Raw genomic sequence first — 26,822 nt, 5'->3', positions numbered from 1 at the left:
AGGAGGAGGCAGCCTCTTTGATATTAGTGGGGGTGGTGAGGGAGGTTCCATTAGGAGCGACAAGAAGGGTGATGGAGTTCTAGATCTACCTAGCTTTCAGGGTGCGGTGGAAGTAGGCACAGTTCGAGTCCCCAAGCTCCAACGACTTGGAACAAGATTTCTGGCGCAGGAAGCTTTCCTCGATAAGGGACAGGGAGGATAGCTCTTCAGAGAGTCTCTTCTCATCGGCGGCGAAAGTTGGGTTGAGGGGGTCAGACTGGGGATTAAATTGGACTGTAGAAAGATCGGACCGGCAAGCAGAGAGAGCCTGGAAGGAAGATTGCCAAAGATGGAGAGATTCCACCTCCGAAGAGCAGATTTGGTGTTGCGGAGCTTGCAAGCCAGGGCAACTAGAGGGAGTGGATGGGATGAGACCGGGATTCTCCAAGCCTTCTTGATGGTGGGCAGATATTGGGGTTGGGACGTCCACATATCGAAGAATTTGAAGGGTTTGGGACCAAACGAGGATTATGACTGGAGCTGGAGAGATTCCACCTCCGAAGAACAGATTAGGTGTTGCGGAGCTTCCAAGCCAGGGCAACTAGAGGGAGCGGATGGGATGAGACCGGGATTGTCCAAGCTTTCTTGATGATATTGGGGTTGGGATGTCCACATATCGAAGAATTTGAAGGGTTTGGGACCAAACAAGGAGTATGACTGGAGGGAAATGAGGCAGGGGCAGTGGTCAGAGAGGCCTTGGAGGAGAAAGGAGGCATGGGAATGGGGGAGAGAGGAAAGCCAGACTTCATTGACGAGAAATCGATCTAGCTTGCAGGCGATGCGGTCCGGACCTACACGACGGATGTGCCAAGTGAGAGGGGAACCTGACCACCGGAGATCATCAAGGCCGAGATCCTCGATGCAGTCACTGAAAGGGTCGACCGCCGAAAGATCAATAGGCCTTCTACCCAAATTTTCAAGTTGGGAACGGACAAAATTGAAGTCACCACCTATTCCCCAAAGAAGGGAATCGAAGCTGGGCTTGAGGAGGGAGAGATCAGTCCAGAGGGACAGACAGTCGGTGGCCTGGTTGCAAGCATAAACCACCGTGATAAAGAAGGGAGGGGGAGAATTGTGGAAAGCTAAGCAAAGATGGGCACATTGGGAGGAAGAGTGGGATAGGGAGATGTGGAGTTTGGAGGGATCCCAGAGAATCCAGATCTACACAGACATCGAGTAGGAGTAGTTGGAGAGGAAGGATCAGGAGGGGGCAATGGATGCAGCGATGCGGGGAGAACCCGAGTCTCAAGGAGAGCACAGAAGCAGGAGTTGGAGGATTTGATGACGGAACGAAGCTCAAGATGCTTGGCCAAAGAGTTTAAGCCACGGACATTCCAGATAAAACCAGACAGACATCATGGAAACTAAGGCAAATGGGGCAGCGAAGTCCTAGGAGGGGTGCTCTTGTGTTGCCTATGCCTGGCTGCTCACTAAAGGCCGACGAGAGGGAAGGTGTAAAGCCACCCCAGGAAGGAAAGGGTGAAATTTAGCGGATAAGGTTAGCTGGGTAGGGGAGGGGGGATAAGGATGGAGCCAAAGGGAAATGGTGGTAGGGGGATCCAATGGAAGAAAAGAGGGGAACCGAAGTGGAATGGGAGAGGGTTGGCTGGGAGAAGGAATTGGGAATAGGGTTGGGGTAGGTTTTTTGATAAAGATGGGTTGGGGGTTGAAAGATAGGGAGATTATAGGTAAAAAATGATTTGGGCTGTAAATGAGTTCTCGGGTGGGCCAAGGGTGAGGTTTGAGAGGGAGAGAGGGGGGAGATGGGCCGGGTAGTGAAGATGGGTGGGCTAAGGAGGGTCCAGGAGGGGAAATGTAAGGGAATTTGGGGTCACGTGTGGGAAGCCACGTGGAGGGGGGGTAGGTAGAAGGGGAGTAAAGATGTAATTAAAGGTTGAACCAGCGGTGGGGGATTAAAAATCGATGAAGAAGGGGGGTTTATACCTTTGCGCAGCACCTGAAGGAGTTTCACGCGAAAGGCAAAGGCCTTGTTCCAGGTTACTCGAGAGGATAGATCCAGTCCTGCAAAAACCCTAATCCGGCAAGGATGGAGCTTCGATGCAGATCCCAAGCCCAGGCAGATCTTCAGAGCGCAATTGAAGAGATAACGACAACGAACTGGTCAAGGAGATCAGGTTGAAGAGTTTCGTCGTCGGCAGCTTTATCGATCAAACCAAGACTTCTGCCGGGCACAGAGAGCAGGGCTTTAGGAGGTGCAGTGGCAGCAGGAACAGATACCAAGGACATTGCCGTTGAGGGTTGAACATAGCGGAGAGGTTGCAGGTTGCTGTGACGGCGACGGGAGGTTGATCTTCCACGTTGCGGCGAGCCATTCGAAGCTTCATGGAGAGGGTCTGGAGAAGCTTTCACAGGGGCAGGGGGAGCAAAGGCTTCCACAGGAGTCGCCGGGGGAGGCATCGCAGGAGGAGATGAGGAATTTTTATTAAAAGAGTAACTCAGAGGAGTCTCCAAGGCTGTAGTGGCTACATCAGTGGAAGCAACAGCGGCTGCGATGGATAATGGACTAACGGTGGCACAGTCTTTCGTTAGATGGCCAAAAGTCTTGCAGTGGCTACAACGAGGAGGCAGCCAATCGAACTTCACAGGCTTGACAAAACTGAAGCCCTCGTCTTCAACAAAAGTGATGCACGAGGGAGGAGCGGACTCAGCTGAGACATCTATGCAAATCCATGCGTAAGAGAGGCCGTCCATTTTGAGTGTGCGAGCGTCAGTATGCAACGGGAATTCAATGACAAAGCCAAGACGACTGAGACACTCACGAGACCAGTAGTGGAGAGGAAGTGCAGGGAGGGTGATCCACAAGGGTACAGTGCTGAAGTCGACCTTGTGGAGGAGGAGATGGGGGCTCCATTGACGGAGGAAGATAGGCTTGGAGCCAACCATCCAGGGTGCTCCATCAAGGATACGGGCCTTGGTCTCGTCCGAGAAGAATCGAAACACAGAGACCCCAGTGTCGAGGAGAAAGGTATCAAAGGAGCCGGCAGATTTCCATTGCTTCGAAAGAGAGGCTTTGACGAGGTTGAAGGGAGGCCTGGGTCCAAGAAAGTGGCCGACCAGATAGGAGCTCCACTTAGGAATTTCAGGGGAGGGGAGAGAGTCAGGGCAGTGAGCAACAGGGAGACCATTCTCGAGAGCAGTGGGGAAGAAGTGGAAAGATGATTCAGCGGTGGATGTGGGGGAAGTGGAGGGCTTGAAGAGGGATGACCTGGTTTTGGTATTGTGGTTGAGCGAAGAAGAGGGGGGTACAGGGGATGTCGTCGGAGACAGGGAAGAGGGAAGGGGGGGAGCTGTAGAGGGTATTGCCAGAGAGAGGGGAGGGGGAGGGAAGGAGAGGGTGTGACTCATGTTTCTTGATCGATGAGGGAGCCTTATGTTATCATTGCTCACACGGAACATGCCACCTGAGTCTCAAAGAGAGCATAGAAGCAGGAGTTGGAGGAGTTAGATTGGGTCTCATTCTATCGGTCTAGAGAATCCAAGAACTCTGCCGATATTTCGTCTTAATCAATTTCACCTAAATATTTCTAACTCCTATTTTCGAACATCTATCATTATAATTGCAAACCGGATTAATATGGGAAAATTTATTATGCCCAAAAGTTAGCTCAAGGAATTTTAGTACTTTCAACTAGATTGGGTCTCATTCTGTTGGTCCAGAGAATCCCAGAACTGGGCTGATATTTCCTCTAAATTTGTTTAATACAGATATCTGTCTCCCTTTTACGAAAACATATCATTATAATGGCGAACTGGACGAGTATGGGTAAATTAATTCTGCCTGGAAGTTGGCTCAAGGAATTTTACTACTTTCTACTAGATTGGGTCTCATTTTGTCGGTGTAGAGAGTTCTAGAACTGGGCCAAAATTTCCTGTAAATCAGTTTCACCTACAGATCTTTATCTCCCTTTTTCGAAAACACGCGATCCAGACGAGTATGGGCAAAGCTATTACGCCTGGATGTTGGACCTAAGAGTTTTAGTACTTTCTGCTGGAATGGGTCTCTTTCTTTCGATCAAGAGAATCCAAGAAATGGGCTGATATTTCCTCTAAATTAGTTTCACCTCTAATGGCTAACCGAACGAGTATGGGCGCATTTACTTCGCCTTGAAGTGGACCTTTATCCGCTCCAGTACAGCAGCCGCTGTTGTATGCATCGTGCGGCGCAGCAGCTGCCATGTTTGCACAGTGGGGCCCGCTGTGCACACATGGCCGTTGATGCATCGCACGATGCATACAACAGCGCTGCCTGTACAACAACGGATAAACATTCCTTGGAAGTTGTCCCTAAGAATTTTAGTACTTTCTTTTGGATTGGGTGTCATTTTGTCGGTCCAGAGAATCCATTAACTGGGTCGATATTTGCTCTAAATTAGTTTCACCTACAGATATCTATCTCCCATTTCCATAAACTTATTATTATAATAGCGAACTCGACAAATATAGGCAAAGTTAATCAGCCCGGAAGTTGGGTCAAGGAAGTTTATTACTTTCAGTTAGATTGGGTCTCATATGGTCGGTCCTGAGAATCCAAGAACTGGGCCGATATTACCACTAAATCAGTTTCACCCAAAAGATCTCTATCTTGAATTTTCGAATACGTTTCATTATAATCGCGAACCGGAAAAGTATGGGCTGATTAATTCTCCCCGGAAGTTGGCTCAAGTAATTTTACTACTTTCTACTGGATTGGGTCTCGTCCTGTTGGTCTAGAGAATCCAAGAACTGGGCCGAAATTTCTTTTAAATCAGTTTCACCTTTAGATCTCTATCTCCCTTTTCTAGAACACATCATTATAATGGCGATCTAGATGAGTATGGCTAAAGTTATTACGCCTGAATGTTGGCCCTAAGAATTTTAATACTTTCTGTTGGAACGGATCTCATTCTTTCGATCAATAGAATCGAAGAAATGGGCCGACATTTCCTCTAAATTAGTTTCACCTACAGATCTTTATCCCATTTTCGAAACACATTCTAATGGCTAATCGAACGATTATGGGCACAGTTATTCCTCCCAGAAGTTAGCCCTAAGAATTTTAGTACTTTCTGTTGGATTGGGTCTCATTCCATCGGTCCAGAGAACCCAAGAATTGGGCCGATATTTCTTACAAATTAGTTTCACCTGCAGATCTGTATCTCCCATTTTCCTGAACTTATTATTATAATAGCGAACCCGACAAATATGGGCAAAGTTAATCAGCCCAGAAGTTGGCTCAACGGATTTTACTTTCAGTTAGATTGGGTCTCATTTTCTCGGTCTAGAGAATCCAATAACTCTGCCGATATTGCCTCTTAATCAGTTTCACCTAAATATCTCTATCCCCATTTTCGATCATTTATCATTTTAATTGCAAACCGGATTAATATGGGAATACTTACTCTGCCCAAAAGTTAGCTTAAGGAATTTTAGTACTTTCAGCTAGATTCGGTCTCATTCTTTCGGTATAGAGAATCCCAGAACTGGGCTGATATTTCCTGTAAATCAGTTTAAGTTACAGATATCTATCTCCCTTTTACTAAAACATATCATTATTATGGCGAACCGGACGAGTATGGGCAAATTAATTCTGCCCGGATGTTGGCTCAAGGAATTTTACTACTTTCTACTGTATTGGGTCTCATTTTGTCGGTGCAGAGAATCCAAGAACTGGGCCGAAATTTTCTGTAAATCAGTTTCGACCTTTGTCTCCCTTTTCCGAAAACACGCGATCCAGACGAGTATGGGCAAAGCTTTTACGCCTGGATGTTGGCCCTAAGAATTTTAGTACTTTCTGCTGGAGAGGGTCTCATTCTTTCGGTCAAGAGAATCCAAGAACTGGGCCAATATTTCCTCTAATTTAGTTTCACCTCTAATGGCTAACCGAACGAGTATGGGCGCTGTTACTCCACCTGGAAGTGGACCTTTATCCGCTCTAGTACAGCAGCCGCTGCTGTACGCATCGTGCGGTGCAGCCGCTGCTGTACGCATCGTGCGGTGGAGCCGCTGCCATGTTTGCACAGTGGGGCCCGCTGTGCATACATGGAAGCTGCTGCACCGCACGATGCCTACAACAGCGGATAAAAATTCCCTGGAAGGTGGCCCTAAGAATGTTAGTACTTTCTTTTGGATTGGGTGTCATTCTGTCGGTCTAGGAAATCCAAGAACTGGGCCGATATTTCCTATAAATTAGTTTCACCTACAGATATCTATCTCCCATTTCCGTAAACTTATTATTATAATAGCGAACTCGAAAAATATAGGCAAAGTTAATCAGCCCGGAAATTGGGTCTAGGAAGTTTATTACTTTCAGTTAGATTGGGTCTCATATGGTCGGTCCTGAGAATCCAAGAACTGGGCTAATATTACCACTGAATCAGTTTCACCCAAAAGATCTCTATCTTGAATTTTCGAATACGTTTCATTATAATTGTGAATCGGAAGAGTATGGGCTGATTAATTCTCCATGGAAGTTGGCTTAAGTAATTTTACTACTTTCTACTGTATTGGGTCTAATCCTGTTGGTCCAGAGAATCCAAGAACTGGGCCGAAATTTCCTACAAATCAATTTCACCTTTAGATCTCTATCTCCCTTTTCTAGAACACATCATTATAATGGCGATCTAGATGAGTATGGTGAAAGTTATTACGCTTGGATGTTGGCCCTAAGAATTTTAGTACTTTCTGTTGGAACGGGTCTCATTCTTTCAGTCAACAGAATCCAAGAACTGGGCTGACATTTCCTCTAAATTAGTTTCACCTACAGATCTTTCTCCCATTTTCGAAACACATTCTAATGGCTAACTGAACGATTATGAGCCCAGTTATTCCGCCCAGAAGTTGGCCTTAAGAATTTTAGTACGTTCTTTTGGATTGGATCTCATTCTGCCGGACAAGAGAACCCAAGAACTGGCCCGATATTTCTTCTAAATTAATTTTACCCACAGATCTCTATCTCCCATTTCCGTAAACTTATTATTATGTTTGCGGACACGACAAATATGGGCGAAGTTAATCAGCCCGGAAGTTGGCTCATGGAATTTTTTACTTTCAGTTAGATTGGGTCTTATTTTGTCAGTCCTATGAATCCAAGAACTGGGCCGATATTACCTCTAAATCAGCTTCACCTAATGATCTCTATCTTGAATTTTCGAATACGTTTTATTATAATTGCGAACTTGAAGAGTATGGGCTAATTAATTCTGCCCGGAAGTTGGCTGAAGGAATTTATTACATTCAGCTAGAGTTGCTCTTATTCTGTTGGTCTAGAGAATCCAAGAACTGTGCTGATATTTCCTCTTAATCAGTTTCGCCTAAATATCTCTATCTCCCATTTTCGAACATGTATCATTATAATTGCAAACCGGAGTAATATGGGAAAATTTATTCCACCAAAAAGTTGGCTTATGGTTTTTTAGTACTTTCAGCTAGATTGGGTCTCATTCTGTCGGTCCAAAGAATCCAAGAACTGGGCTAATATTTCCTCTAAATCAGTTTTAGTTACAGATATCTATCTCCCTTTTTCGAAAACATATCATTATAATGGCGAACCGGACGAGTATGGGCAAATTAATTTCGCCCGGAAGTTGGGATAAGGAATTTTACTACTTTCTACTGGATTGGGTCTCATTTTGTCAGTCCAGTGAATCCAAGAACTGGGCCGAAATTTCCCATAAATCAGTTTCACCTACAGATCTTTGTCCCTTGTCCGAAAACACATCATTATGATGGCGATCCAGATGAGTATGGGCAAAGTTATTACGGCTGGATGTTGGCCCTAAAAATTTTAGTACTTTCTGCTGGAATGGGTCTCATATTTTCGGTCGAGAGAATCCCAGAACTGGGCCGATATATCCTCTATATTAGTTTCACCTCTAATGGCTAACCGAATGAGTATGGGCGTACTTACTCCGCCTGGAAGTTGGCCCTCAAAATTTTGGTAATTTCTTTTTGATTTGGTCTCATTCTGTTGGTCCAGACTATCGAAGAATTGGGCCGATATTTCCTCTAAATTAGTTTCACCTACGGATATCTATCTCCCATTTTCGTAAACTTATTATTATAATAGCGAACCCGACAAATATAGGCAAAGTTAATCAGCACGGAAGTTGGGTCTAGGAAGTTTATTACTTTCAGTTAGATTGGGTCTCATTTAGTTGGTCCTGAGAATCCAAGAATTGGGCCGATATTACCTGTAAATCAGTTTCACCTAAAGATCTCTATCTTCAATTTTCGAATACGTTTCATTATAATTGCGAACCGGAAGAGTATGGGCTGATTAATTCTCCCGGGAAATTGGCTCAAGGAATTTTACTACTTTCTACTGGATTGGGTCTCATTTTGTCGGTCCAGAGAATCCAAGAACTGGGTCGAAATTTCTTATAAATCAGTTTCACCATCAGATCTCTATCTCGCTTTTCTAAAACACATCATTAGAATGGCGATCCAGACGAGTATGGGCAAAGTTATTACTCCTAGATGTTGGCCCTAGGTCTCATTCTTTCGGTCAACAGAATCCAAGAACTGGGCTGATATTTCCTCTAAATTAGTTTCACTCACAGATCTTTCTCCCATTTTTGAAACACATATTCTAATGGTTAACCGAACGATTATGTGCGTTGTTATTCCGCCCGGAAGTTGGACCTAAGAATTTTAGTACTTTCTTTTGGATTGGGTCTCATTCTGTCGGTCCAGAAAATCCTAGAACTAGGCCGATATTTCGTCTAAAGTAGTTTCACCTACAGATCTCTATCTCCCATTTCCTTGAGCTTATTAATATAATTGCGAACCCGACAAATATGGGCAAAGTATAGATTAGGTCTTATTTTATCGGTCTAGAGTATCATAGAACTCTGCCGATATTTCCTCTTAATCTGTTTCAGCTTAAATATCTTTATCTGCCATTTTCGAACTTGTATCATTATAATTGCAAACCGAATTAATATGGGAAAATTTATTCCGCCCAAAAGTTAGCTCAAGGAATTTTAGTACTTTCAGCTAGATTGGGTCACATTCTGTCGGTCCAGAGAATCCCAGAACTGGGATGATATTTCTTCTAAATCAGTATAAGTTACAGATATCTATCTCCCTTTTACGAAAACATATCATTATAATGGCGAACCGGACGAGTATGGGCAAACTAATTCGGCCCGGAAGTTGGCTCAATGAATTTTACTACTTTCTATTGGATTGGGTCTCATTTTGTCGCTGCAAAGAGTCCAAGAACTGGGCCGAAATTTCTTGTAAATTAGTTTCACATACAGATCTTTATCTTCCTTTTCTGAAAACACGCGATCCAGACGAGTATGGGCAAAGTTATTACGCTTGGATGTTGGCCATAAGAATTTTAGTACTTCCTGCTGGAGTGGGTCTCATTCTTTCGGTCAAGAGAATCCAAGAATTGGGCCGATATTTCCTTTAAATTAGTTTCACCTCTAATGGCTAACCGAACGAGTATGGGCGCAGTTACTCCGCCTGGAAGTGGACCTTTATCCGCTCCAGTACAGCAGTCGCTACTATACGCATCGTGCGGCGCAGCAGCTGCCATGTCTGCATAGTGGGGCCCGCTGTGCACACATGGCTGCTGCTGCACCGCACGATGCGTACAGCAGCGCTGCCTGTATAGCAGTGGATAAAATTTCCCCAGAAGTCGGCTCTAAGAATTTTAGTACTTTCTTTTGGATTAGGTGTCATTCTTTCGGTCTAGAGAATCCAACAACTGGGGCGATATTTCCTCTAAATTAGTTTCACCTACAGATATCTATCTCCCTTTTCCGTAGACTTATTATTATAATAGCGAACTCGACAAATTTAGACAAAGTTAATCAGCCCGGAAGTTGGGTCTAGGAAGTTTATTACTTTCAATTAGATTGGGTCTCATATGGTCGGTCCTGAGAGTCTAAGAACTTGGCCGATATTACCACTAAATCATTTTCACCCAAAAGATCTCTATCTTGAATTTTCGAATACGTTTCATTATAATTGCGAACCGGAAGAGTATGGGCTGATTAATTCTCCCCGGAAGTTGGCGCAAGTAATTTTACTACTTTCTACTGGATTGGGTCTCATCCTGTCGGTCCAGAGAATCCAAGAACTTGGCCGAAATTTCCTATAAATCAGTTTCACCTTTAGATCACTATCTCCCTTTTCTAGAATACATCATTATAATGGCGATCCAGATGAGTATGGCGAAAGTTATTACGCCTGGATGTTGGCCCTTAAAATTTTAGTACTTTCTGCTGGAACGGGTCTCATTCTTTCGGTCAATAGAATCTAAGAACTGGGCCGACAGTTCTTCTAAATTAGTTTCACCTACAGATCTTACTCCCATTTTCAAAGCACATTCTAATGGCTAACTGAACGATTATGGGCACAGTTATTCCGCCCAGAAGTTGGCCTTAAGAAGTTTAGTACTTTCTTTTGGATTGGGTCTCAATCTGTCGGTCCAGAGAACCCAAGAATTGGGCCGATATTTCCTCTAAATTATTTTCACCTATAAATCTCTATCTCCCATTTCCGTAAAGTTATTATTATAATGGCGAACCCGACAAATATGGGCAAAGTTAATCAGCCCGGACGTTGGCTAAAGGAATTTTTTTACTTTCAGTTAGATTGGATCTCATTTTGTCGGTCCTGAGAATCTAAGAACTGTGTCGATATTACCACTAAATCAGTTTCATCCAAAAGATCTCTATCTTGAATTTTCGAATACATTTCATTATAATTGCGAACCAGAAGAGTATGGGCTGATTAATTCTCCCCGAAAGTTGGCTCAAGTAATTTTACTACTTTCTACTGGATTGGGTCGCATTCTATCGGTCTAGAGAATCCAAGAACTCTGCCGATATTTCCTCTTAATCAGTTTCTCCTAAATATCTCTATCTCCCATTTTCGAACATGTATCATTATAATTGCAAACCGGATTAATCTGGGAAAATTTATTCCGCCCGGAGGTTGGCTCAAGGAATTTTTGTACTTTCAGCTAGATTAGGTCTCATTCTGTTGATCTTGAGAATCCAAGAACTAGGCTGATATTTCCTCTAAATCAATTTCTGCTACAGATATCTATGTCCCTTTTCTGAAATCATATCATTATAATGGCGAACCGGACGAGAATGGGCAAATTAATTCCGCCCAGAAGTTGCCTCAAAGAATTTTAGTACTTTCTGCTGGATTGGGTCTCATTCTGTCAGTCCAGAGAATCCAAGAGCTGGTCTGAAATTTCCTATAAATCAGTTTCACCCACAGATCTCTATCTCCCTTTTCCGAAAATACTTCATATAATGGCGATCCAGACGAGTCTGGCCAAAGTTATTACTCCTGGATGTCGGCCCTAAGAATTAGTACTTTTTGCTGGAATAAGTCTCATTCTTTTGGTCAACAAAATCCAAGAACTGGGCCAATATTTCCTGTAAATTTGTTTCACCTACAGATACTTCTCTCATTTTCGAAACACATATTCTAATGGCTAACGGAACGAGTATGGGCGCAGTAATTCTGCCCGATGGTTGGCCCTAATAATTTTAGTACTTTCTTTTGGATTGGGTCTCATTCTATCGGTCCAGGGAACCTAAGAACTGGGCCGATATTTCCTCTAAATTAGTTTCATCTACAGATCTCTATCTCCCATTTCCTTAAACTTATTATTATAATCCCGAACCCGACAAATATGGGCAAAGTTATTCAGCCCGGAAGTTGGTTCAAGGAATTTTATTACTTTTAGTTATATTGGGTCTCATTTTGTCGGTCTTGAGAATCCAAGAACTGGGCTGATATTACCTCTAAATCAGTTTCACCTAAAGGTCTCTATCTTGAATTTTTGAATTCGTTTCATTACAATTGCGAACTGGAAGAATATGGGCTGTTTAATTCTGCCTGGAAGTTGGCTCAAGGAATTTTACTACTTTCTATTTGATTGGGTCTCATTATGTCGGTCCAGAGAATCCAAGAGCTGGGCCGAAATTTCCTATAAATCAGTTTCACCTACAGATCTCTATCTCCCTTGTCTAAAACTCATCATTATAATGGCGATCCAGACGAGTATGGCCAAAGTTATTATGCCTGGATGTTGGGCCTAAGAATTTTAGTACTTTCTGTTGGAATGGGTCTCATTCTTTCGGTCAACAGAATCCAAGAACTGGGCCGATATTTCCTCTAAATTAGTTTCACCTACAGATCTTTCTCCCATTTTCGAAACACATTCTAATGGCTAACTGAACGATTATGGGTGCAGTTATTCCGCCCGGAAGTTGGTGCTAAGAATTTTAGTACTTTCTTTTGGATTGGGTCTCATTTTTTTGGTCCAGAGAATCCAAGAACTGGGCCGATATTTCCTCTAAATTAGTTTCTCCTACAGATCTCTATCTCCCATTTCCGTTAGCTTATTATTATAATAGCGAACCCAACAAATATGGGCAAAGTTATTCTGACTAGAAGTTGGCTCAAGGAATTTTATTATTTTCAGTTGGATTTGGTCCCATTTTGTCGGTCCTGAGAATCCAAGATGGGCCGATATTACCTCTAAATCAATTTCACCTAAAGATCTCTATCTTGAATTTACAAATACGTTTAATTGCGAACTTGAAGAGTATGGGCTAATTAATTCCGCCCGGAAGTTGGTTCAAGGAATTTTATTACATTCAGCTAGAATGGGTCTTATTCTGTCGGTCTAGAGAATCCAAGAACTTGGCCGATAATTTCTCTTAATTAGTTTCGCCTAAATATCTCTATCTCCCATTTTCAAACTTGTATCCCCTCCCCCTCTTTCCCTTTGTATATTCCCCCCCCCCCCAATCTTTCTCTCCCCCGCCCCTGTCGGGCTTTGGTAATACATTTTTATTCCCCAAAAAATAATTTCAACTGGAAGTTGGGGCAAGGAATTTTATTACTTCAGCTAGATTGGTTCTCATTCTGTCGGTCCAGAGAATCCAAGAATTGGGCCGATATTTCCTCTAAATCAGTTTTAGCTAAAAATCTGTATCTCTCATTTTTGAAAGTATATCATTATAATGGCTAATCGGACGAGTATGGGCAAATTTATTCCGCTCGGAAGTTTGCCAATGGAATTTTAGTACGTTCTGCTGGATTGGGTCTCATTCTGTCGGTCCAGAGAATCCAAAAACTGGGCTGATATTTCCTATAAATTAGTTTCACCTAGATCACTATCTCCCATTTTTGGTACAAATATTATAATGGCTAACTAGACGAGTTTGGGCAATGCTATTCTGCGCGGATGTTGGCCCTAAGAATGTTAGTAATTTTTGTTGGATTGGGTCTCATTCTGTTGACCCAGAGTATCCATAAACTGGGCTGATATTACCTCTAAATCAGCTTCACCTATAATTCTCTATCTCCCATTTTCGAAAACATATTATTATAATTGTGGACTGGACGAGTAAGGGAAAAGTTATTCCGCCCAGAAGTTGGCCCAAGAAATTTTAGTAATTTCAGCTAGATTGGGTTTCATTTTGTCGGTCCAGAGAATTCAAGAATTGGGCTGATATTTCTTCTAAATCAGTTTCACCTACAGCTCTTTCCGAATACACATCATTAAAATTGCGACCAGACGAGTATGGGCAACGTTATTCCGCCCGGAAGTTGGCTATAGTATTTTTTTTTACTTTCTGTTGGATTTGGTCTTATTATGTTGGTGCAGAGAATCCAAGAACTAGGCCGATATTTCCTCTAGACTTGTTTCACCTATAGATCTGGATCTCCCATTTTCAAAAACATATTATTTTGATTGCGATCTAGACTAGTATAGGAAAAGTTTTTCCGCCTGGAAGTTGGCTTAAGGAATTTAAGTACTTTCAGTTAGATTGGGTCTCATTCTGTCTGTCCAGAGAATCCAAGAACTGGGTTGATATTTCCTCTAAATCAGTTTCACCTATAGATCTCTATCTCCCTTTTCTGAAAACATATCATTATATTAGCGAATTGAACGAGTTTGCGCATAGTTATTAGGCTTGGAAATTGGCTCAAAGAATTTTAGTACTTTCTACTAGATTGCGTCTCATTCTGTTGGTCCAGAGAATCGAAGAATTGGGCTGATATTTCCTCTTAATCAGTTTGACCTACAGATCTCTATCTCCCATTTTCGACAACGTATCGTTCTAATTGTGAACTGGATGAGTATGGGAAATTTTATTCCCGCCGGAACTTGGCTCAAGGAATTTTAGTACTTTCGGCTAGATTGGGTCTCATTCTATCGGTCCAGAGAATCCAAGAATTGGGTCGATATTTCCTCTAAATCAGTTTCAGCTATATATCTCTATCTCCTTTTTCTGGAAACATATCATTATAATGGCTAACCGGATGAGTATGGGCAAAGTTTTTTTGCCCGGAAGTTGGCCCTAAGAATTTTTAGTAGTTTCTGCTGCATTGGGTCTCATTCTGTCGGTCCAGAGAATCCAAGAATTGGGCTGATATTTCCTCTAAATCAGTTTCAGCTACAGATCTCTATATCCCTTTTCTGAAAACATATCGTTATAGTGCGGAACCGGACGAGTATGGGCAAATTTATTCTGCCCGGAAGTTGGCTCAAGGAATTTTAGTACTTTCAACTTGATTGGGTCTCATTTTGTCGATCCATAAAAGCCATGAACTGGGCCGATATTTCATCTAAATCAGTTTTACCTACAGATCTCTATCTCCCATTTTTGAAAACATATAATTATAATTGCGAATATTCCACCCGGAAGTTGGCTCATGTAATTTTAGTACTTTCTGCCAGATTGGGTCTCATTCTGTTGGTCCAGAGAATCCAAGAACTGGGCCGATATTTCCTCTAAATCAGTTTCACCTACAGATCTCTATCTCCCATTTCCAAAAACATGTCATTAAAATGGCGAACTGGATGAGTATGGGCAATGTTATTTTGCCTGGATGTTGGGCCTATGATTTCTAGTAATTTCTGTTTGATTGGGTCTCATTCTTTCTGTCTAGAGTATCCAAGAACTAGGTTGATATTACCTCTAAATCAGCTTCACCTACAGATCTCTATCTCCCATTTTCAAAAACATATCATTAAAATGGCGATTCGGACTAGTATGGGCAAAGTTATTCCACAAGGAAGTTGTCCCTAGGAATTTTCGTATTTTCTTTCGGATTGGGTCTCATTCTGTCGGTCCAGAGAATCCATGAACTAGGCCTATATTTCCTCTAAATCAGTGTCACCTGCAGATCTCTACCTCCCTTTTCCAAAAACGTATTATTTTTTTTTTGGGTGAATAAAAGAATTCATTACCAAGGAAAAGAGAAACAAGGGCCCCCTTAGGGGGAAAATAACAGCCAACGGCTAAAGAAAATCAGCTAGGGCCAGCTGAAGAAGAGAAAGAAACATTTGGGACACCCCATGAGACAACAATTAGCCTGTTCCTTGGGGTGTCATAACAAAAGGAGGGAGGAGATGACAATAGTTTGGAGGAGATTTCAAAGGAAATGGAGTCCCAAATCTGTTGATAAAAACGAGAATTGGAGGTCCATTTCCTAATATTTCGCTCCATCCAAATGTGATTTAGCGCAGCACAGAAAGCCATCTTCCCCACAGTGTCACAAATAAAAGCCCCTCCGAAAGTCATATCTATCCAAATCCATTCTTTAAAGAAAGGGAGAATTCTTCTCTGGGTGGGCCAGCACTTAGCTAGAATACCTTTCCAAATGGCTTTGGAGGTCGGGCATTCAAAGAAAAGATGATCCGAGTCTTCCAAGTTGTTCCAACAAAGGCAGCAAGCATTGGGAACTTGATGTGGCGCTGCGGAGGAAAGCAAGGGTAGGAAGACATTTGTTGAAGACTCTCCAAGCGTGAAGGAATGGCGTGGAATATGATGCTTGAACCGAGGAGCTTCCTCCAACCAACCAAAGGGCCTTTGGATCGGATAAGATTCCAAGCTGCCTTGGAGGAGAAATTGATGAACCATCACTGTCCAGAGACACAATCACCTCTAGAATCTTCTTTGGATTGTGAAGGTCATTCCAAAGAGGAGAGAGAGACTGGGAGGAGGAAGGGGGAGGAGCCCACTCATTAAGATGAAGGATGTCCGCAACAAGAGCCATTCTTTGAAGGCCTGAAGCATAGATCGTCCTTGGTGTGACAAGGTGCAAAAGGATCCCTTTAGGGTACTAGTGATCCTGCCAAAGGGAGGTAGAGAGGCCATCTCCAATGCGGGAGTGGATATAGGGGAGAGCAAGGTGGCGGGACTCTAGGATCTTGCGCCAAACCCAAGAAGCATCAGTAGAGACGGAAGCAATCCAGATGGAGTCTTGCCGAAGAATCCTCGAATAAATCCAATCAACCCAAATGCTCTTCTGTTTAGAAGCAATCCTCTAGATCAGCTTGATAATACCAGCCTTGTTGACTTCTTTAATTCTTCTTATGCCCAGCCCTCCCTCCATTTTTGGGAGACACATAGAAGCCCAAGAGGAGGGGTGGAGAAACCTGGATGTCTCAGCTCCCTTCCAAAGAAAAGAAGCAAGCAAAGATTCTATGGACTTGATGGTAGCTTGTGGGAGACCAAAGATTCCAGACCAATAGATATAGGAGGCTTCCAAGACAGATCTGATAAGGACCAGCCTACCCACATAAGATAGGAGCTTGCCTTTCCACAACTGCAGTCTTTTTCTCATGAGGTCCAAGTGGGGGTGCAATGGTGAGCAATCAATCTAGCCGGAATCAAAGGAAGGCCCAGGTACTTGATAGGAAAGTGCCCTCTTGGAAGCCTGATTTGACAAGGAAGTCCCCTTTGTGAAGCTCGGAAGACCCGCAAAGAAGATAAGGGACTTGGAGGGGTTGATGCGCAGACCTGAAAGCTCATGGAATTGCTGCAGGCAAAGCATAATACACTCGAGAGAAGCAATAGAAGCCTTTGAGAAAATCATCAAGTCATCAGCAAAAGCAATGGGTGAGCTTTAGAGCTTTGTACTTCGGAATAGGGGGGATAAGCTGCTGATCAGTACATGTCTGAATTTGCCTAGAGAGAACTTCCAAGGCCAAAGTGAACAAGTAAGGAGAAAGGGGACACCCTTGCCGAATCCCTACAGAAGCTCTAAAATAACCCGCAGGACTGCCGTTGATAAGGACCGAGAACTTTGGGGAGGAGATGCAACAACTGATCCAGTGAACAAAGGGGATAGGGAACCCCATCTTGAGCATGACTTGAGAGATATAATCCCACTTTAAGGAATCAAAGGCCTTGTGAATGTCGATCTTGAGAAGGATAGCTGGCCCATGGTTTTTCTTGTCAAATCCTCTAACTATGTCATTACAGAGCAAAATGTTGTCAGAGATGTTTCTTCCTGGGATGAAAGCAGATTGGTTGTCACTGACCAACAGATCCACAACAGTCTTGAGTCTTCTGGCTAGGATCTTAGCAATAAATTTGTAGAGGATATTGCATAAGGCTATGGGCCTGAAGTCATTCATAGCCGAAGCACCATCCTTCTTGGGGATGAGGCACAGGAAAGTATGGTTGACCCCATTGATTTGGCTGGGATTGTAGAAGAAGCTTTCAATGGCTGCAATGAGATCCAATTTGATGATGTCCCAGGTCGAGAGGAAGAACCCCATGCTAAAGCCATCTGGCCCAGGAGCACCAGACACTTTAAGGGAATGAATAGCTGCCAAGATCTCATCTTCTTTGGGGATGGAGCTAAGGATATCTATGTGATCGGGAGGAAGGAACTTGTTGAGTAAATGGCTGGGCGAGAGGAGTATCTCCCATCGAGGGGGCATTGAAGATGCCCTTGAAGTGCTGAACAGCCAGGTCCTTTATATCCTTGACAGTTGTAGCAAGAGAACCATCATTGGAAGTGAGTTGAGTGATGGAGTTTGCATTGACATTGGCCTTGAAAGAACGATGGAAGAAAGCAGTATTTGAATCCCCCAAATCAAGCCATTTGATCCTGGACTTTTGCTTGAGGAAGCTCTCTTCCTGTGAGAGCAAAGAAGTAAGCTCAGCAGAAATAGTCTTCTCGGCTTCAGCCAAAGGAACATTGTGCAAATCTGCCTGCAGCTGAATCTGAACAGTGGCTAATCTCTCTTTGCACTCAGTAACTAGGAGAGAGATGTCCCCAAAGGTGCTTCTATTCCAAAGCTTGAGAGCTTCCTTGACATTACTGAGTTTTCTGGAGAAGGCTATAAGGGGCGAGGAGAAAGCCAGCACAGGTTTAGACCAAGCATTCAGAACTGTGGGAAGGAAGGTTGAGTGAGAAGACCACATGTCAAAATACTTGAAGGGTTTGGGGCCAAAGGAGATGTAAGGCTGGATGGGAAGGGATATAGAGGAATGGTCAGAAATGCCTGGACTATCAAAAGAAGCCTGGGAAGAAGGGAAGGAGGTGAGCCAGGCTTCGTTGACTAAGACTCGGTCTAGCTTGCAACTGATACGGTGGCATCCAGATCTTTTGTTGCTCCAAGTTAGGGGAAAGCCTGTCCACCGAAGATCATTGACCCCAATGTCATCAATACAAGAGTTGAAACTGTTTATAGCCTCCAAGTCGAGATGATTGCCACCTTGTTTTTCATGACTGAAGCGGATGACATTGAAGTCACCCCCCAGGCCCCAAGGAAGAACACCAATACTGGCTGCAGCTGCACGCAGTCATCCGCAGAAAGAGATCTTTGGATGGGGCGATTGAGAGCATAAACGCGGTGAAGAGAAAGGAGTCAAGGCCTAAAGGATCAGAGAATTTAAGGTGGAGAAATTGGGAGGAAGAGGAAAGAAGGGAGATGGAAATTTTTCTAGGATCCCAAATGACCCAGATACGGCCATTCGGATGGGAGGAATAGTTAGAAAGGAGGGACCAGCCAGGGGCGATGGACAAGAGGATATTTGCAGAATTTTGCTCCTTGATATGAGTTTCAAGGAGACAGCAGAAGACAAAGCGAGAGGACCGAATATTGGAGCGAACAGTGGCTTGTTTCGAGGTAGAGTTTAGGCCTCGAGAATTCCAAATCAGGGCTTGGATCATTGAGGAAAGGGGAGAAGGGGCAGGGGGGACTCCAGGAGTCTAGCCATAACCGATCGAGATCTGGTAGCACTTCGATGCCTCCGTTTGTAGGAGCAGAGGCGAGAGGAATTGCAGGAGGTGCAATGGGGTAAAACAAAGCAGTGCCGGTGAAGGGGATGAAGAAACCGGGTTTTGGGCCAGGGATGGGTAGAAGGGCAAACCCGACCCGAGGGCGGGGGATAAGTAATGGGTTGAAGCGTGGCTTTGGACCAAGAACCGAAGGGTTTAAGTTTGAATGGGCCGAGCCATCGCACAACCGCCCAAAGCAGTGGCATCAGCTGGAGTGGGCCCCAAGGATGACCCAGGAAGGAAGCCTGACGAGGCGTTTGTCTCTAAAAGCCCAAGGGGGGACGAGGCTCGAGATAAAGATGAGGTAGCAGAAGACATCAAAGGAAGGCTTTCCAGGGTTGGCAGCGATGGCAGGTCTATGGGATAGCTGGAAATAGGAATTTCAGAGTCAAGGGCTTTCGACATCCTGGACCTGCTGCGAGGCAAGACATCAAAGTGGAGCTTTTCGGGGCAAACAAGAGCTTCTGTGTCGTCGCCATCAGCCAAAAGGCTGAATCGCTTCAGTCGAGCAACCTGGTCAACGGTACCTTCCTTCCGCATCGCGGAGTTTGGTGAGAGCTCTAAAGAGGGTTCCGGTGACTAGATCTGTGCCTTCTTCTACCCTTGGACTGCGACGATGTCGGAGAGAGCTTTGGTGCGAGGGATCAACTCGACAAAGAGCGGATGAGAGACACCCTCGGCAAAGAGACCTTCGATGCCCGTGCAAAGCAACGGCAAGATCAAAGCAGCAGAGGGCTCGATCGAGGAGGGGAGCAAAACTTGGAGTCGTGGCCGAAGATTTTGCAGACCGAACAATGGGGTGGTTTCCAGTCGTAGTGAATTTCTTGCTTAAAGGAGTAGTCTTCTCCCTCTTTGACCGTGATGAAAGAGGGAAGATCATCATGTGCGTACACTTCCACACGAGTCCGGATAAGCCACCGGTCCTTGCGCCTTGTCCTCACATCGAAAAATAAAGGTTTGCCCAAGACAGAGCCTGGGGAACCGAGTCCATCGTGCACCAGAATGAAGCGGCATCCAGCAAAGAGATCCAAAGTGGAATCGTAGAAAGGTCCAGACGTCGGAGCTGGAGGTGAGGATGCCACTGTTGGAGAAAAATTGGCTTCTTACCTATCAGCCAGGGGCCACCTTCTAAGGCTTGAAGCTTGTCTGTGTCAGAGGAGAGCTTAAAGAGGAAGAAGCCATTGTCAAGCATAGAAACATCCAGGGATCCTTGGGGTCTCCACTACTTGGAGAGGGATGCCTTGACAATATGGAAAGGTGGACGAGAGCCAAGGAAATTTCCCCCCGGGCTATTCTCCCAGAGTTTAACTTCAAAATCCAGAACTGCAGCAAGGCAAACGGTCACCTTGGTCGAACCATCCAAGGCAGGGGAAACAAAGTGTAGGGGAAGGCCATCAGGGCATGAAGCAGAGACAGGATTAAAGAGGGAAGACCAAGGGTCAGTGGAGGGGGGATGGGAGGCAGGGTAGGAGGGGCCAGGAGAATGAACAGGGTTGCGGGAGGGGGAGGCCATCTCAACTTCCTAAACTCTTACTAGATCCAAAAACTCAAAGTGGACCCAGTTCATCTTCGTCTTGATACCCAACTGGGTTTGGGTCGGTCCAACGTAGTGTATCTGCATCACTCCCTCTTGAGTTGGGGGCTGCTGGTCCTTTTCTTCTTTTCCTCTTCTATCAAAAACGTATTATTATTATGGCTAACCTGATAAGTATGGGCAAAGTTATTCCGTCCGGAAGTTGGCCTTAGGAATTTAGTATTTTTTGCCGGTTTGGGTCTCATTATGTTGGTCCAGAGAATCCAATAATTGAGCCGATATTTCCTCTTTATCTCCCATTTCCGAAAATATATCATTATAATAGTGAACTGGATGAGTATGGGCAAGTTATTCCGTCTGGAAGTTGGCTGATGCAGATTCATCACCAAATAGGGCTTGTTTCATTGGGAATAAGTCTAGGGTTGGGTTACATACATGTTGGGCCTTTGATCTCATTGGTTTCTAATGTAATAGGCCACTTTTATTGGCCTAAAATATGGGTATATAGGTTGTACACGGGATTAGCCCAATACTTAATTTATTTTTATGTTTTTTAATTGAACCGGTTCAAATTGGTTGCATCTAATTGGTTCAATTTAAGTGATCATATGACTTGGTTAAGTGGTCATGTGACAACTTAAGTGGTCATGTGATGTATAAGTTGGGCTGGATTAGGACTCTATAAGTCCAACCATGTTTTGAGTCTATTTCCTTTAGTATTCTAGTTTCCTAGTCAGTTTAAGTTACTTAATAGGTTAGGGATAGGGTTAGGCCATTCCTTTTTAGTGTCTAAGTCTATTTTTCAGTCTTCTATATAAGTTTGTAAGGGAGGCCAGCATTACATACGAATTTTGATTAATAATAACTCAGCTTTATGCTTGCTGCCTTTGCTCCATCGTGAGTGTGCCATGTGAGTAATATCAAGGTTGCCTTGTGAGTAATATCAAGGTGGAAGGGATTGGTGGATCTCCAATCGACTCCTTGCATCGTGAAGATCGGGAGGGCTGTTACTTATCTCCTTGCATCGTGAAGATCGGGAGACCCCATTGTTCATCTTCAAAGCTGCTGCCATTGAAGATCACTTCAAATCTAGTAAGTTTGAATCTGAACTTTGTTTAAACCTTCTTCTTCTCACTCCTACCCTAACTAGGATTCTTCCATAACTTCAAATCTGTCCATTAGTTTCAAACCAAACTTTCAGCATACATCTCTTCCATCATTATTGACACTCAATCCTAAACCTAGCTCATAACTTCCACTCTACTCTCTCCATTCCTTCACTCCATTAAAGCCCAAAACCTGCAACACAATTCTGTCCAAAATTGCAGAATTTCAAAACTTATCCAAACCCTAACCTTTTTATACCATAATAGCCCTCTAGACCTGCCCATTAATACCCTATAAACCCCTTTCCCAATATCCAACCCTAATCCTAGTTTTGCCCTAAATTAGTAAACCTTAACCCAATCAGCCAACCTTTGTGTGACCTCATTACCCTGGCTCCTAGTGGGACTACTCCTACCTAGGACTACATCATTGGCCCTACGAATTTTAGTACTTTCTGTCGGATTGGGTCTCATTCTGTTGGTCTAGAAAATCCAAGAACTTGGCCGATATTTCCTCTAAATCTTTTTCACTTTTAGATCTCTATCTCCCATTTCTGTAAACATATTATTATAATAGCGAACTGGACAAGTATAGGCAAAGTTAATCAGCCCGGAAGTTTGATCAAGGATTTTTAGTACTTTCAGCTAGATTGGGTATCATTCTGTCGGTCTAGAGAATCCAAGAACTCGGCCAATATTACCTCTAAATCAGTTTCACCTACAGATCTCTATCTCTCATTTTTTAAAACATATCATTATAATGGCAAACCGGATGACTATGGGCAAAGTTATTCTGCCCGGAAGTTGGCCCAAAGAATTTTAGTACTTTCCTTAGCTTGGTAGCCAAACCTTCGATTTGTGGATGCCAACAATTCTTCAGCACATGGAACTTTCTCAAAACAATCTCTAACATTTACCATATCAATAACAACATTTGCTCTATTGATGTCAGGACGTAAGCGCAATCTGAACAGAGATAAGTCTTGCATAGCCTTCTCCCTAATCCCAATATGAGAGGAGAGAGAATCAAATTGCTACATGTACTCTGCAACTGATAAATTCCTTTGACGAAGAGAATATAATTTCTCTTGTAATTGAGCTTTGAAAGTAGGTTGCTTTTAATTGTATCTCAATTCCATTGCCCCATCTCTTTGTTCATCCAACCCTATATATCTTGTTGTCCCAAAGCTTTTAAATATTTGATATGTGGTCTTCTCACCCTACCGGTCCAAGCTCTTTCTTCTCCTCTTATAGTCTCTACAAGGTAGCTTAGAAATAGTAAAAGTGCTTTCAAGGATTGGAATATCCACTCCTTCTGTAATCTCTCAGCGGGTTTTGGACTGTAAGGACAAGCTCTCAGCCATTCAGATTTGCCTCCAATCTGACTATCTTAATGCCCCTCTGGAGGATGAAGAAAAAGTGGTTTCCTTTAAGCTCTCATCTCTGCTCTCCCAAGAGGAAAGTTTCTTAAGGTAGAAATCCATTATCAAATTGCTGGAATTAGGGGATTCTAATACTGCTTATCTTCACTGATTCATTAAGTCTAGAACCAATTTCAACTCTATTTTGCATCTTACAATTCCAGATGTGTCTACAGTTCACAAGGTTAAGGATATTAAAGACTTGGTTTCCGGTTACTTTAAAGTGGTTCTTCGATGGATTCTAGGCCAATCCCAGATCCTTTGCTCAATAAATTTATCCCCAATGAATCCTTTCTTCTTTGCAGTCTATCCCATCTGAAGATGAAATAGTGGCAGCTATTCGGTCTCTCAAAACTGACAGCTCCCAAGCCTGATGGTTTAGTTAGGGGTTCTTTCTTGCTTTTTGGGACATTATCAACGGGGATCTTGTTATGTTTTAGAGTATTAGAAGAAGAGAGAAAAACTCCAAAAGAGCAAACACGAGTTTGGGTTGTTGAGTTATGTCCCAAACTAGAGACCGACTAGTTTATATTGAAAAGAATAAATAATTACACAGAGGTCCCTGGCCTTATACAAATAATATAAAGAACATATAAAAGATGTGGTTATATATAAATATACCCCTGACTACTATTCTTAACAGATCTTATTAATGCTATCAGGAGTTTCTTCTTCAATCCCAGTCATGAGTAGGAGTAATAAACTCGAGTCTCCATTGCTAACAACCTATCATCGATGCTCCTCTGATTTTCAGTAATCTTATTACTCAATTGTTTGAACATCTCCATCACAATAGCCATCAGATTAGGTGGACTCGGAAACCCAGAAGAGTTGTTCCTTGCCATGCTATTATACCACTTAATGTATAACAAATTTGAAAGCTTCAAACAATCCCAGAAACTGGTCCTTAAATCAGGGATTAAGTCACACATAAGGGAAACTCAGGTTGTAATAAGACTGATGGTTAAGGGTATGAAGCAGAATAGAAGAAAACCAGAATAACAACAGTTTAGGGATTGGAACAGAACAAGGATATATGGATATAGGTCTGAACAAGGTAGAAGGTCAACACCAAAGGTCTCTATGCAGTCAGCAGATTGAATCCTTCATACCGATTTCATAAACAAGGCTGAAATTGCGGGAATCAATCTCAGGAACAAGTTGAGGGAGAAAAGATGATAACAACAGATCCAATAATCCAACGGACTAGAAAATTGGATCGAGTGCTCCTCTCACAGGGAATGAAGTATGACCAGCCGAGGGGAGAATTGATGGTGGGATGTGACTGGGGATTAAGGCTATGGAATTAGAAAGTAAGGGCCAGAATTAGAAACTAACTAGAATTTGAGGTCTGAACTTGTAGCAGTGGAGATCGATTGTTGAAGACAACCTTCTAACAACTTTAGAGCAACGTAGGGATGAAGAACACAGGTAGATATCAGCCTCCCGGACTTCCCACCGCAAGGAGTCGAATGGATCCAACACTAGCCCCTTCCTCCTCTGATCACACACCAAGGAATCTCCATAGGAGAGCAAAGCAGGCATGCGAACAGCTGCAAGGGTTGAAGTAAAAATCGTCGGCTATCTTCTGCCTTCTTGGGTCGCTTTATAGATTGATAGAGGAAGCAACAAGGAACCAAAATTATAATGTTCCCAAAATAGGAAGTTTCCAATCGGTCCCCCATTGCTTGGAGTACAAGGCACAATCAGTAGCTAAACTGATGTGAACTAATTGCTGACAATTACTAATATAAAAGTAAAATTAGAAGTTACTAACTTCAACTAGACCAGCTGGACCACTACTTAAATTGAACCAACCGGTTCATACATGGACATAAGGAATTATAACAAACCAAGGCAAAATCATGGCTGCTAGGCAACATCCTTCGTCTGCTTCTTTCTTGAATTCACCTTCAGTTTTGCATCACCCCCTGCCTATGGTTATTCATTGAACAGAGAAAAAAAGGAAAGAATAGGCAGGGTTGAATAGTGTCTCGTAACTGAAGGTGGAAACACTCAACACTCTTTATGCTGTGCTCCATGTCAAATACTGGGTAGAATGGATATTGTGCAGATTATTATTATTTTTTTGCATGGTCTGTCTTACAGAGGACAGATTTATGTCTCCGCAAGGGAACCCTACATGGTAAGAGGAAGGTTGAAGTGTTAGTGCTAAAGAATTGCTACTTAGTGTACTTGTGATTTTTTTTATTCTCATCCATAAGGAGGAGGCTTTCATTTCACTATGGGCAGAATTGAATTTCTTTGAAGCTATTGTTGATCCGTTGTTTATCCTGTGGCAATTCAGTCTGGTTGCTTCTTCTTATGTTTCATCATTTCTTTTGCCATTTTAGAATGAGCTGATTGACCACGGATAAGCTGAAGAGTAGACTATTTTTTGGGATTTCATTGTCAATGTTGTTGGACCTCAGCTTTAGACTTTTCCTTCTCAACCATGAGGAGGAGGGAGGACCTCGGTTCAACGGCAAGGTTGCTCCATTGCGACCTAGTGGTTGCAGGTTTGAGTCAGGAAACAGCCTCTCCGCGAAGCGGGGGTAAGGCTGCGTACATTATGACCCTCCCCGGACTCCGCGATGGCGGGAGCCTTGTACACTTGGTTACAGTTTCTACTTAAAGTAAAGTGTTATATACTGGGCCTAATTTGAAGTTTCAGGTAACAATGTTTTCTCTTGTTGTTGTAGATTCTGATGGTACATAACATGTGGCCAAGACAAAATGAGAGAAACTCACTACTGAACTTGATAGATAAATCCATCAAGGTTTTAGATTTTTTTTTTTTTTTTGGTGAATAAAAAATATATATTACAAAAGCCCGACAATGGCGAAAGGGAAAAGCGGGGGGAGGGGAAATACAAGGGGGGAAGAAAAAGGGGGGGGGGGAAGCTCTGGGCCCCTCTAACGGGAGCGCAGCAAAGTGCTATCAAGGCCCCAGGAAACAACAATATGCCTGTTCCTTGGGGTGTCCAAAACGGCCTTAAGGGGCAAAAGACTGAGCTTAGAGGAAACCTCCCAAGAGATGGCTTTCCAAATCAGGGCAAAAGAACGAGAGTTGGAAATCCATCTCCTAAGGTTCCTCTCCATCCAAATGTGGTAGAGGGTAGCGCCGAATACAAGCTTGCCTATGGTGTCACAGGTAGTGTCGCCAGTGAAAGTCATGACCATCCAAAGCCACTCTCGGTCGAATGGAAGGATTCTCCTGCTACGAGACCAAATGAACGACACAGCTTTTTTCCAAATGGTGGAGGTGAAAGGGCAGGCGAAAAAAAGGTGGTCAATGTCCTCGGAGACATTCCAACAGAAAATGCAAGAGGGGGGGCAGTGATTCTTTGGTGGGCAAGGAAAGCTTGGGTTGGGAGGCAAAGGTTGAGGGTTCTCCAAGCAAGGAAGCTGTGACGGGGGATGTGGCCTTTGAACTAGACTAGCTTGTGCCAAAGGACGGAAGGGGTATGGTGCCTAACTAGGTTCGAGGCTGATTTAAAGCTAAAGATGCCATTGTTGGAGGGAAGCCAACAGACTTTGTCCACAAGACCAGGGGGAAGGGGGGAGGGAGGCCCGATTAGGGTGAGGGGGGAAGGGGGAGGGGAGGGACCAATGCCACGAGAGATGATGGAAGAAAGAGGTGCAGATTTT

This window comes from Telopea speciosissima, unplaced genomic scaffold, assembly GCF_018873765.1.
Source record: "Telopea speciosissima isolate NSW1024214 ecotype Mountain lineage unplaced genomic scaffold, Tspe_v1 Tspe_v1.0122, whole genome shotgun sequence".
NCBI classification, from domain to species: Eukaryota; Viridiplantae; Streptophyta; class Magnoliopsida; order Proteales; family Proteaceae; genus Telopea; species Telopea speciosissima.
Note: the sequence above shows the minus strand (reverse complement) of the source record.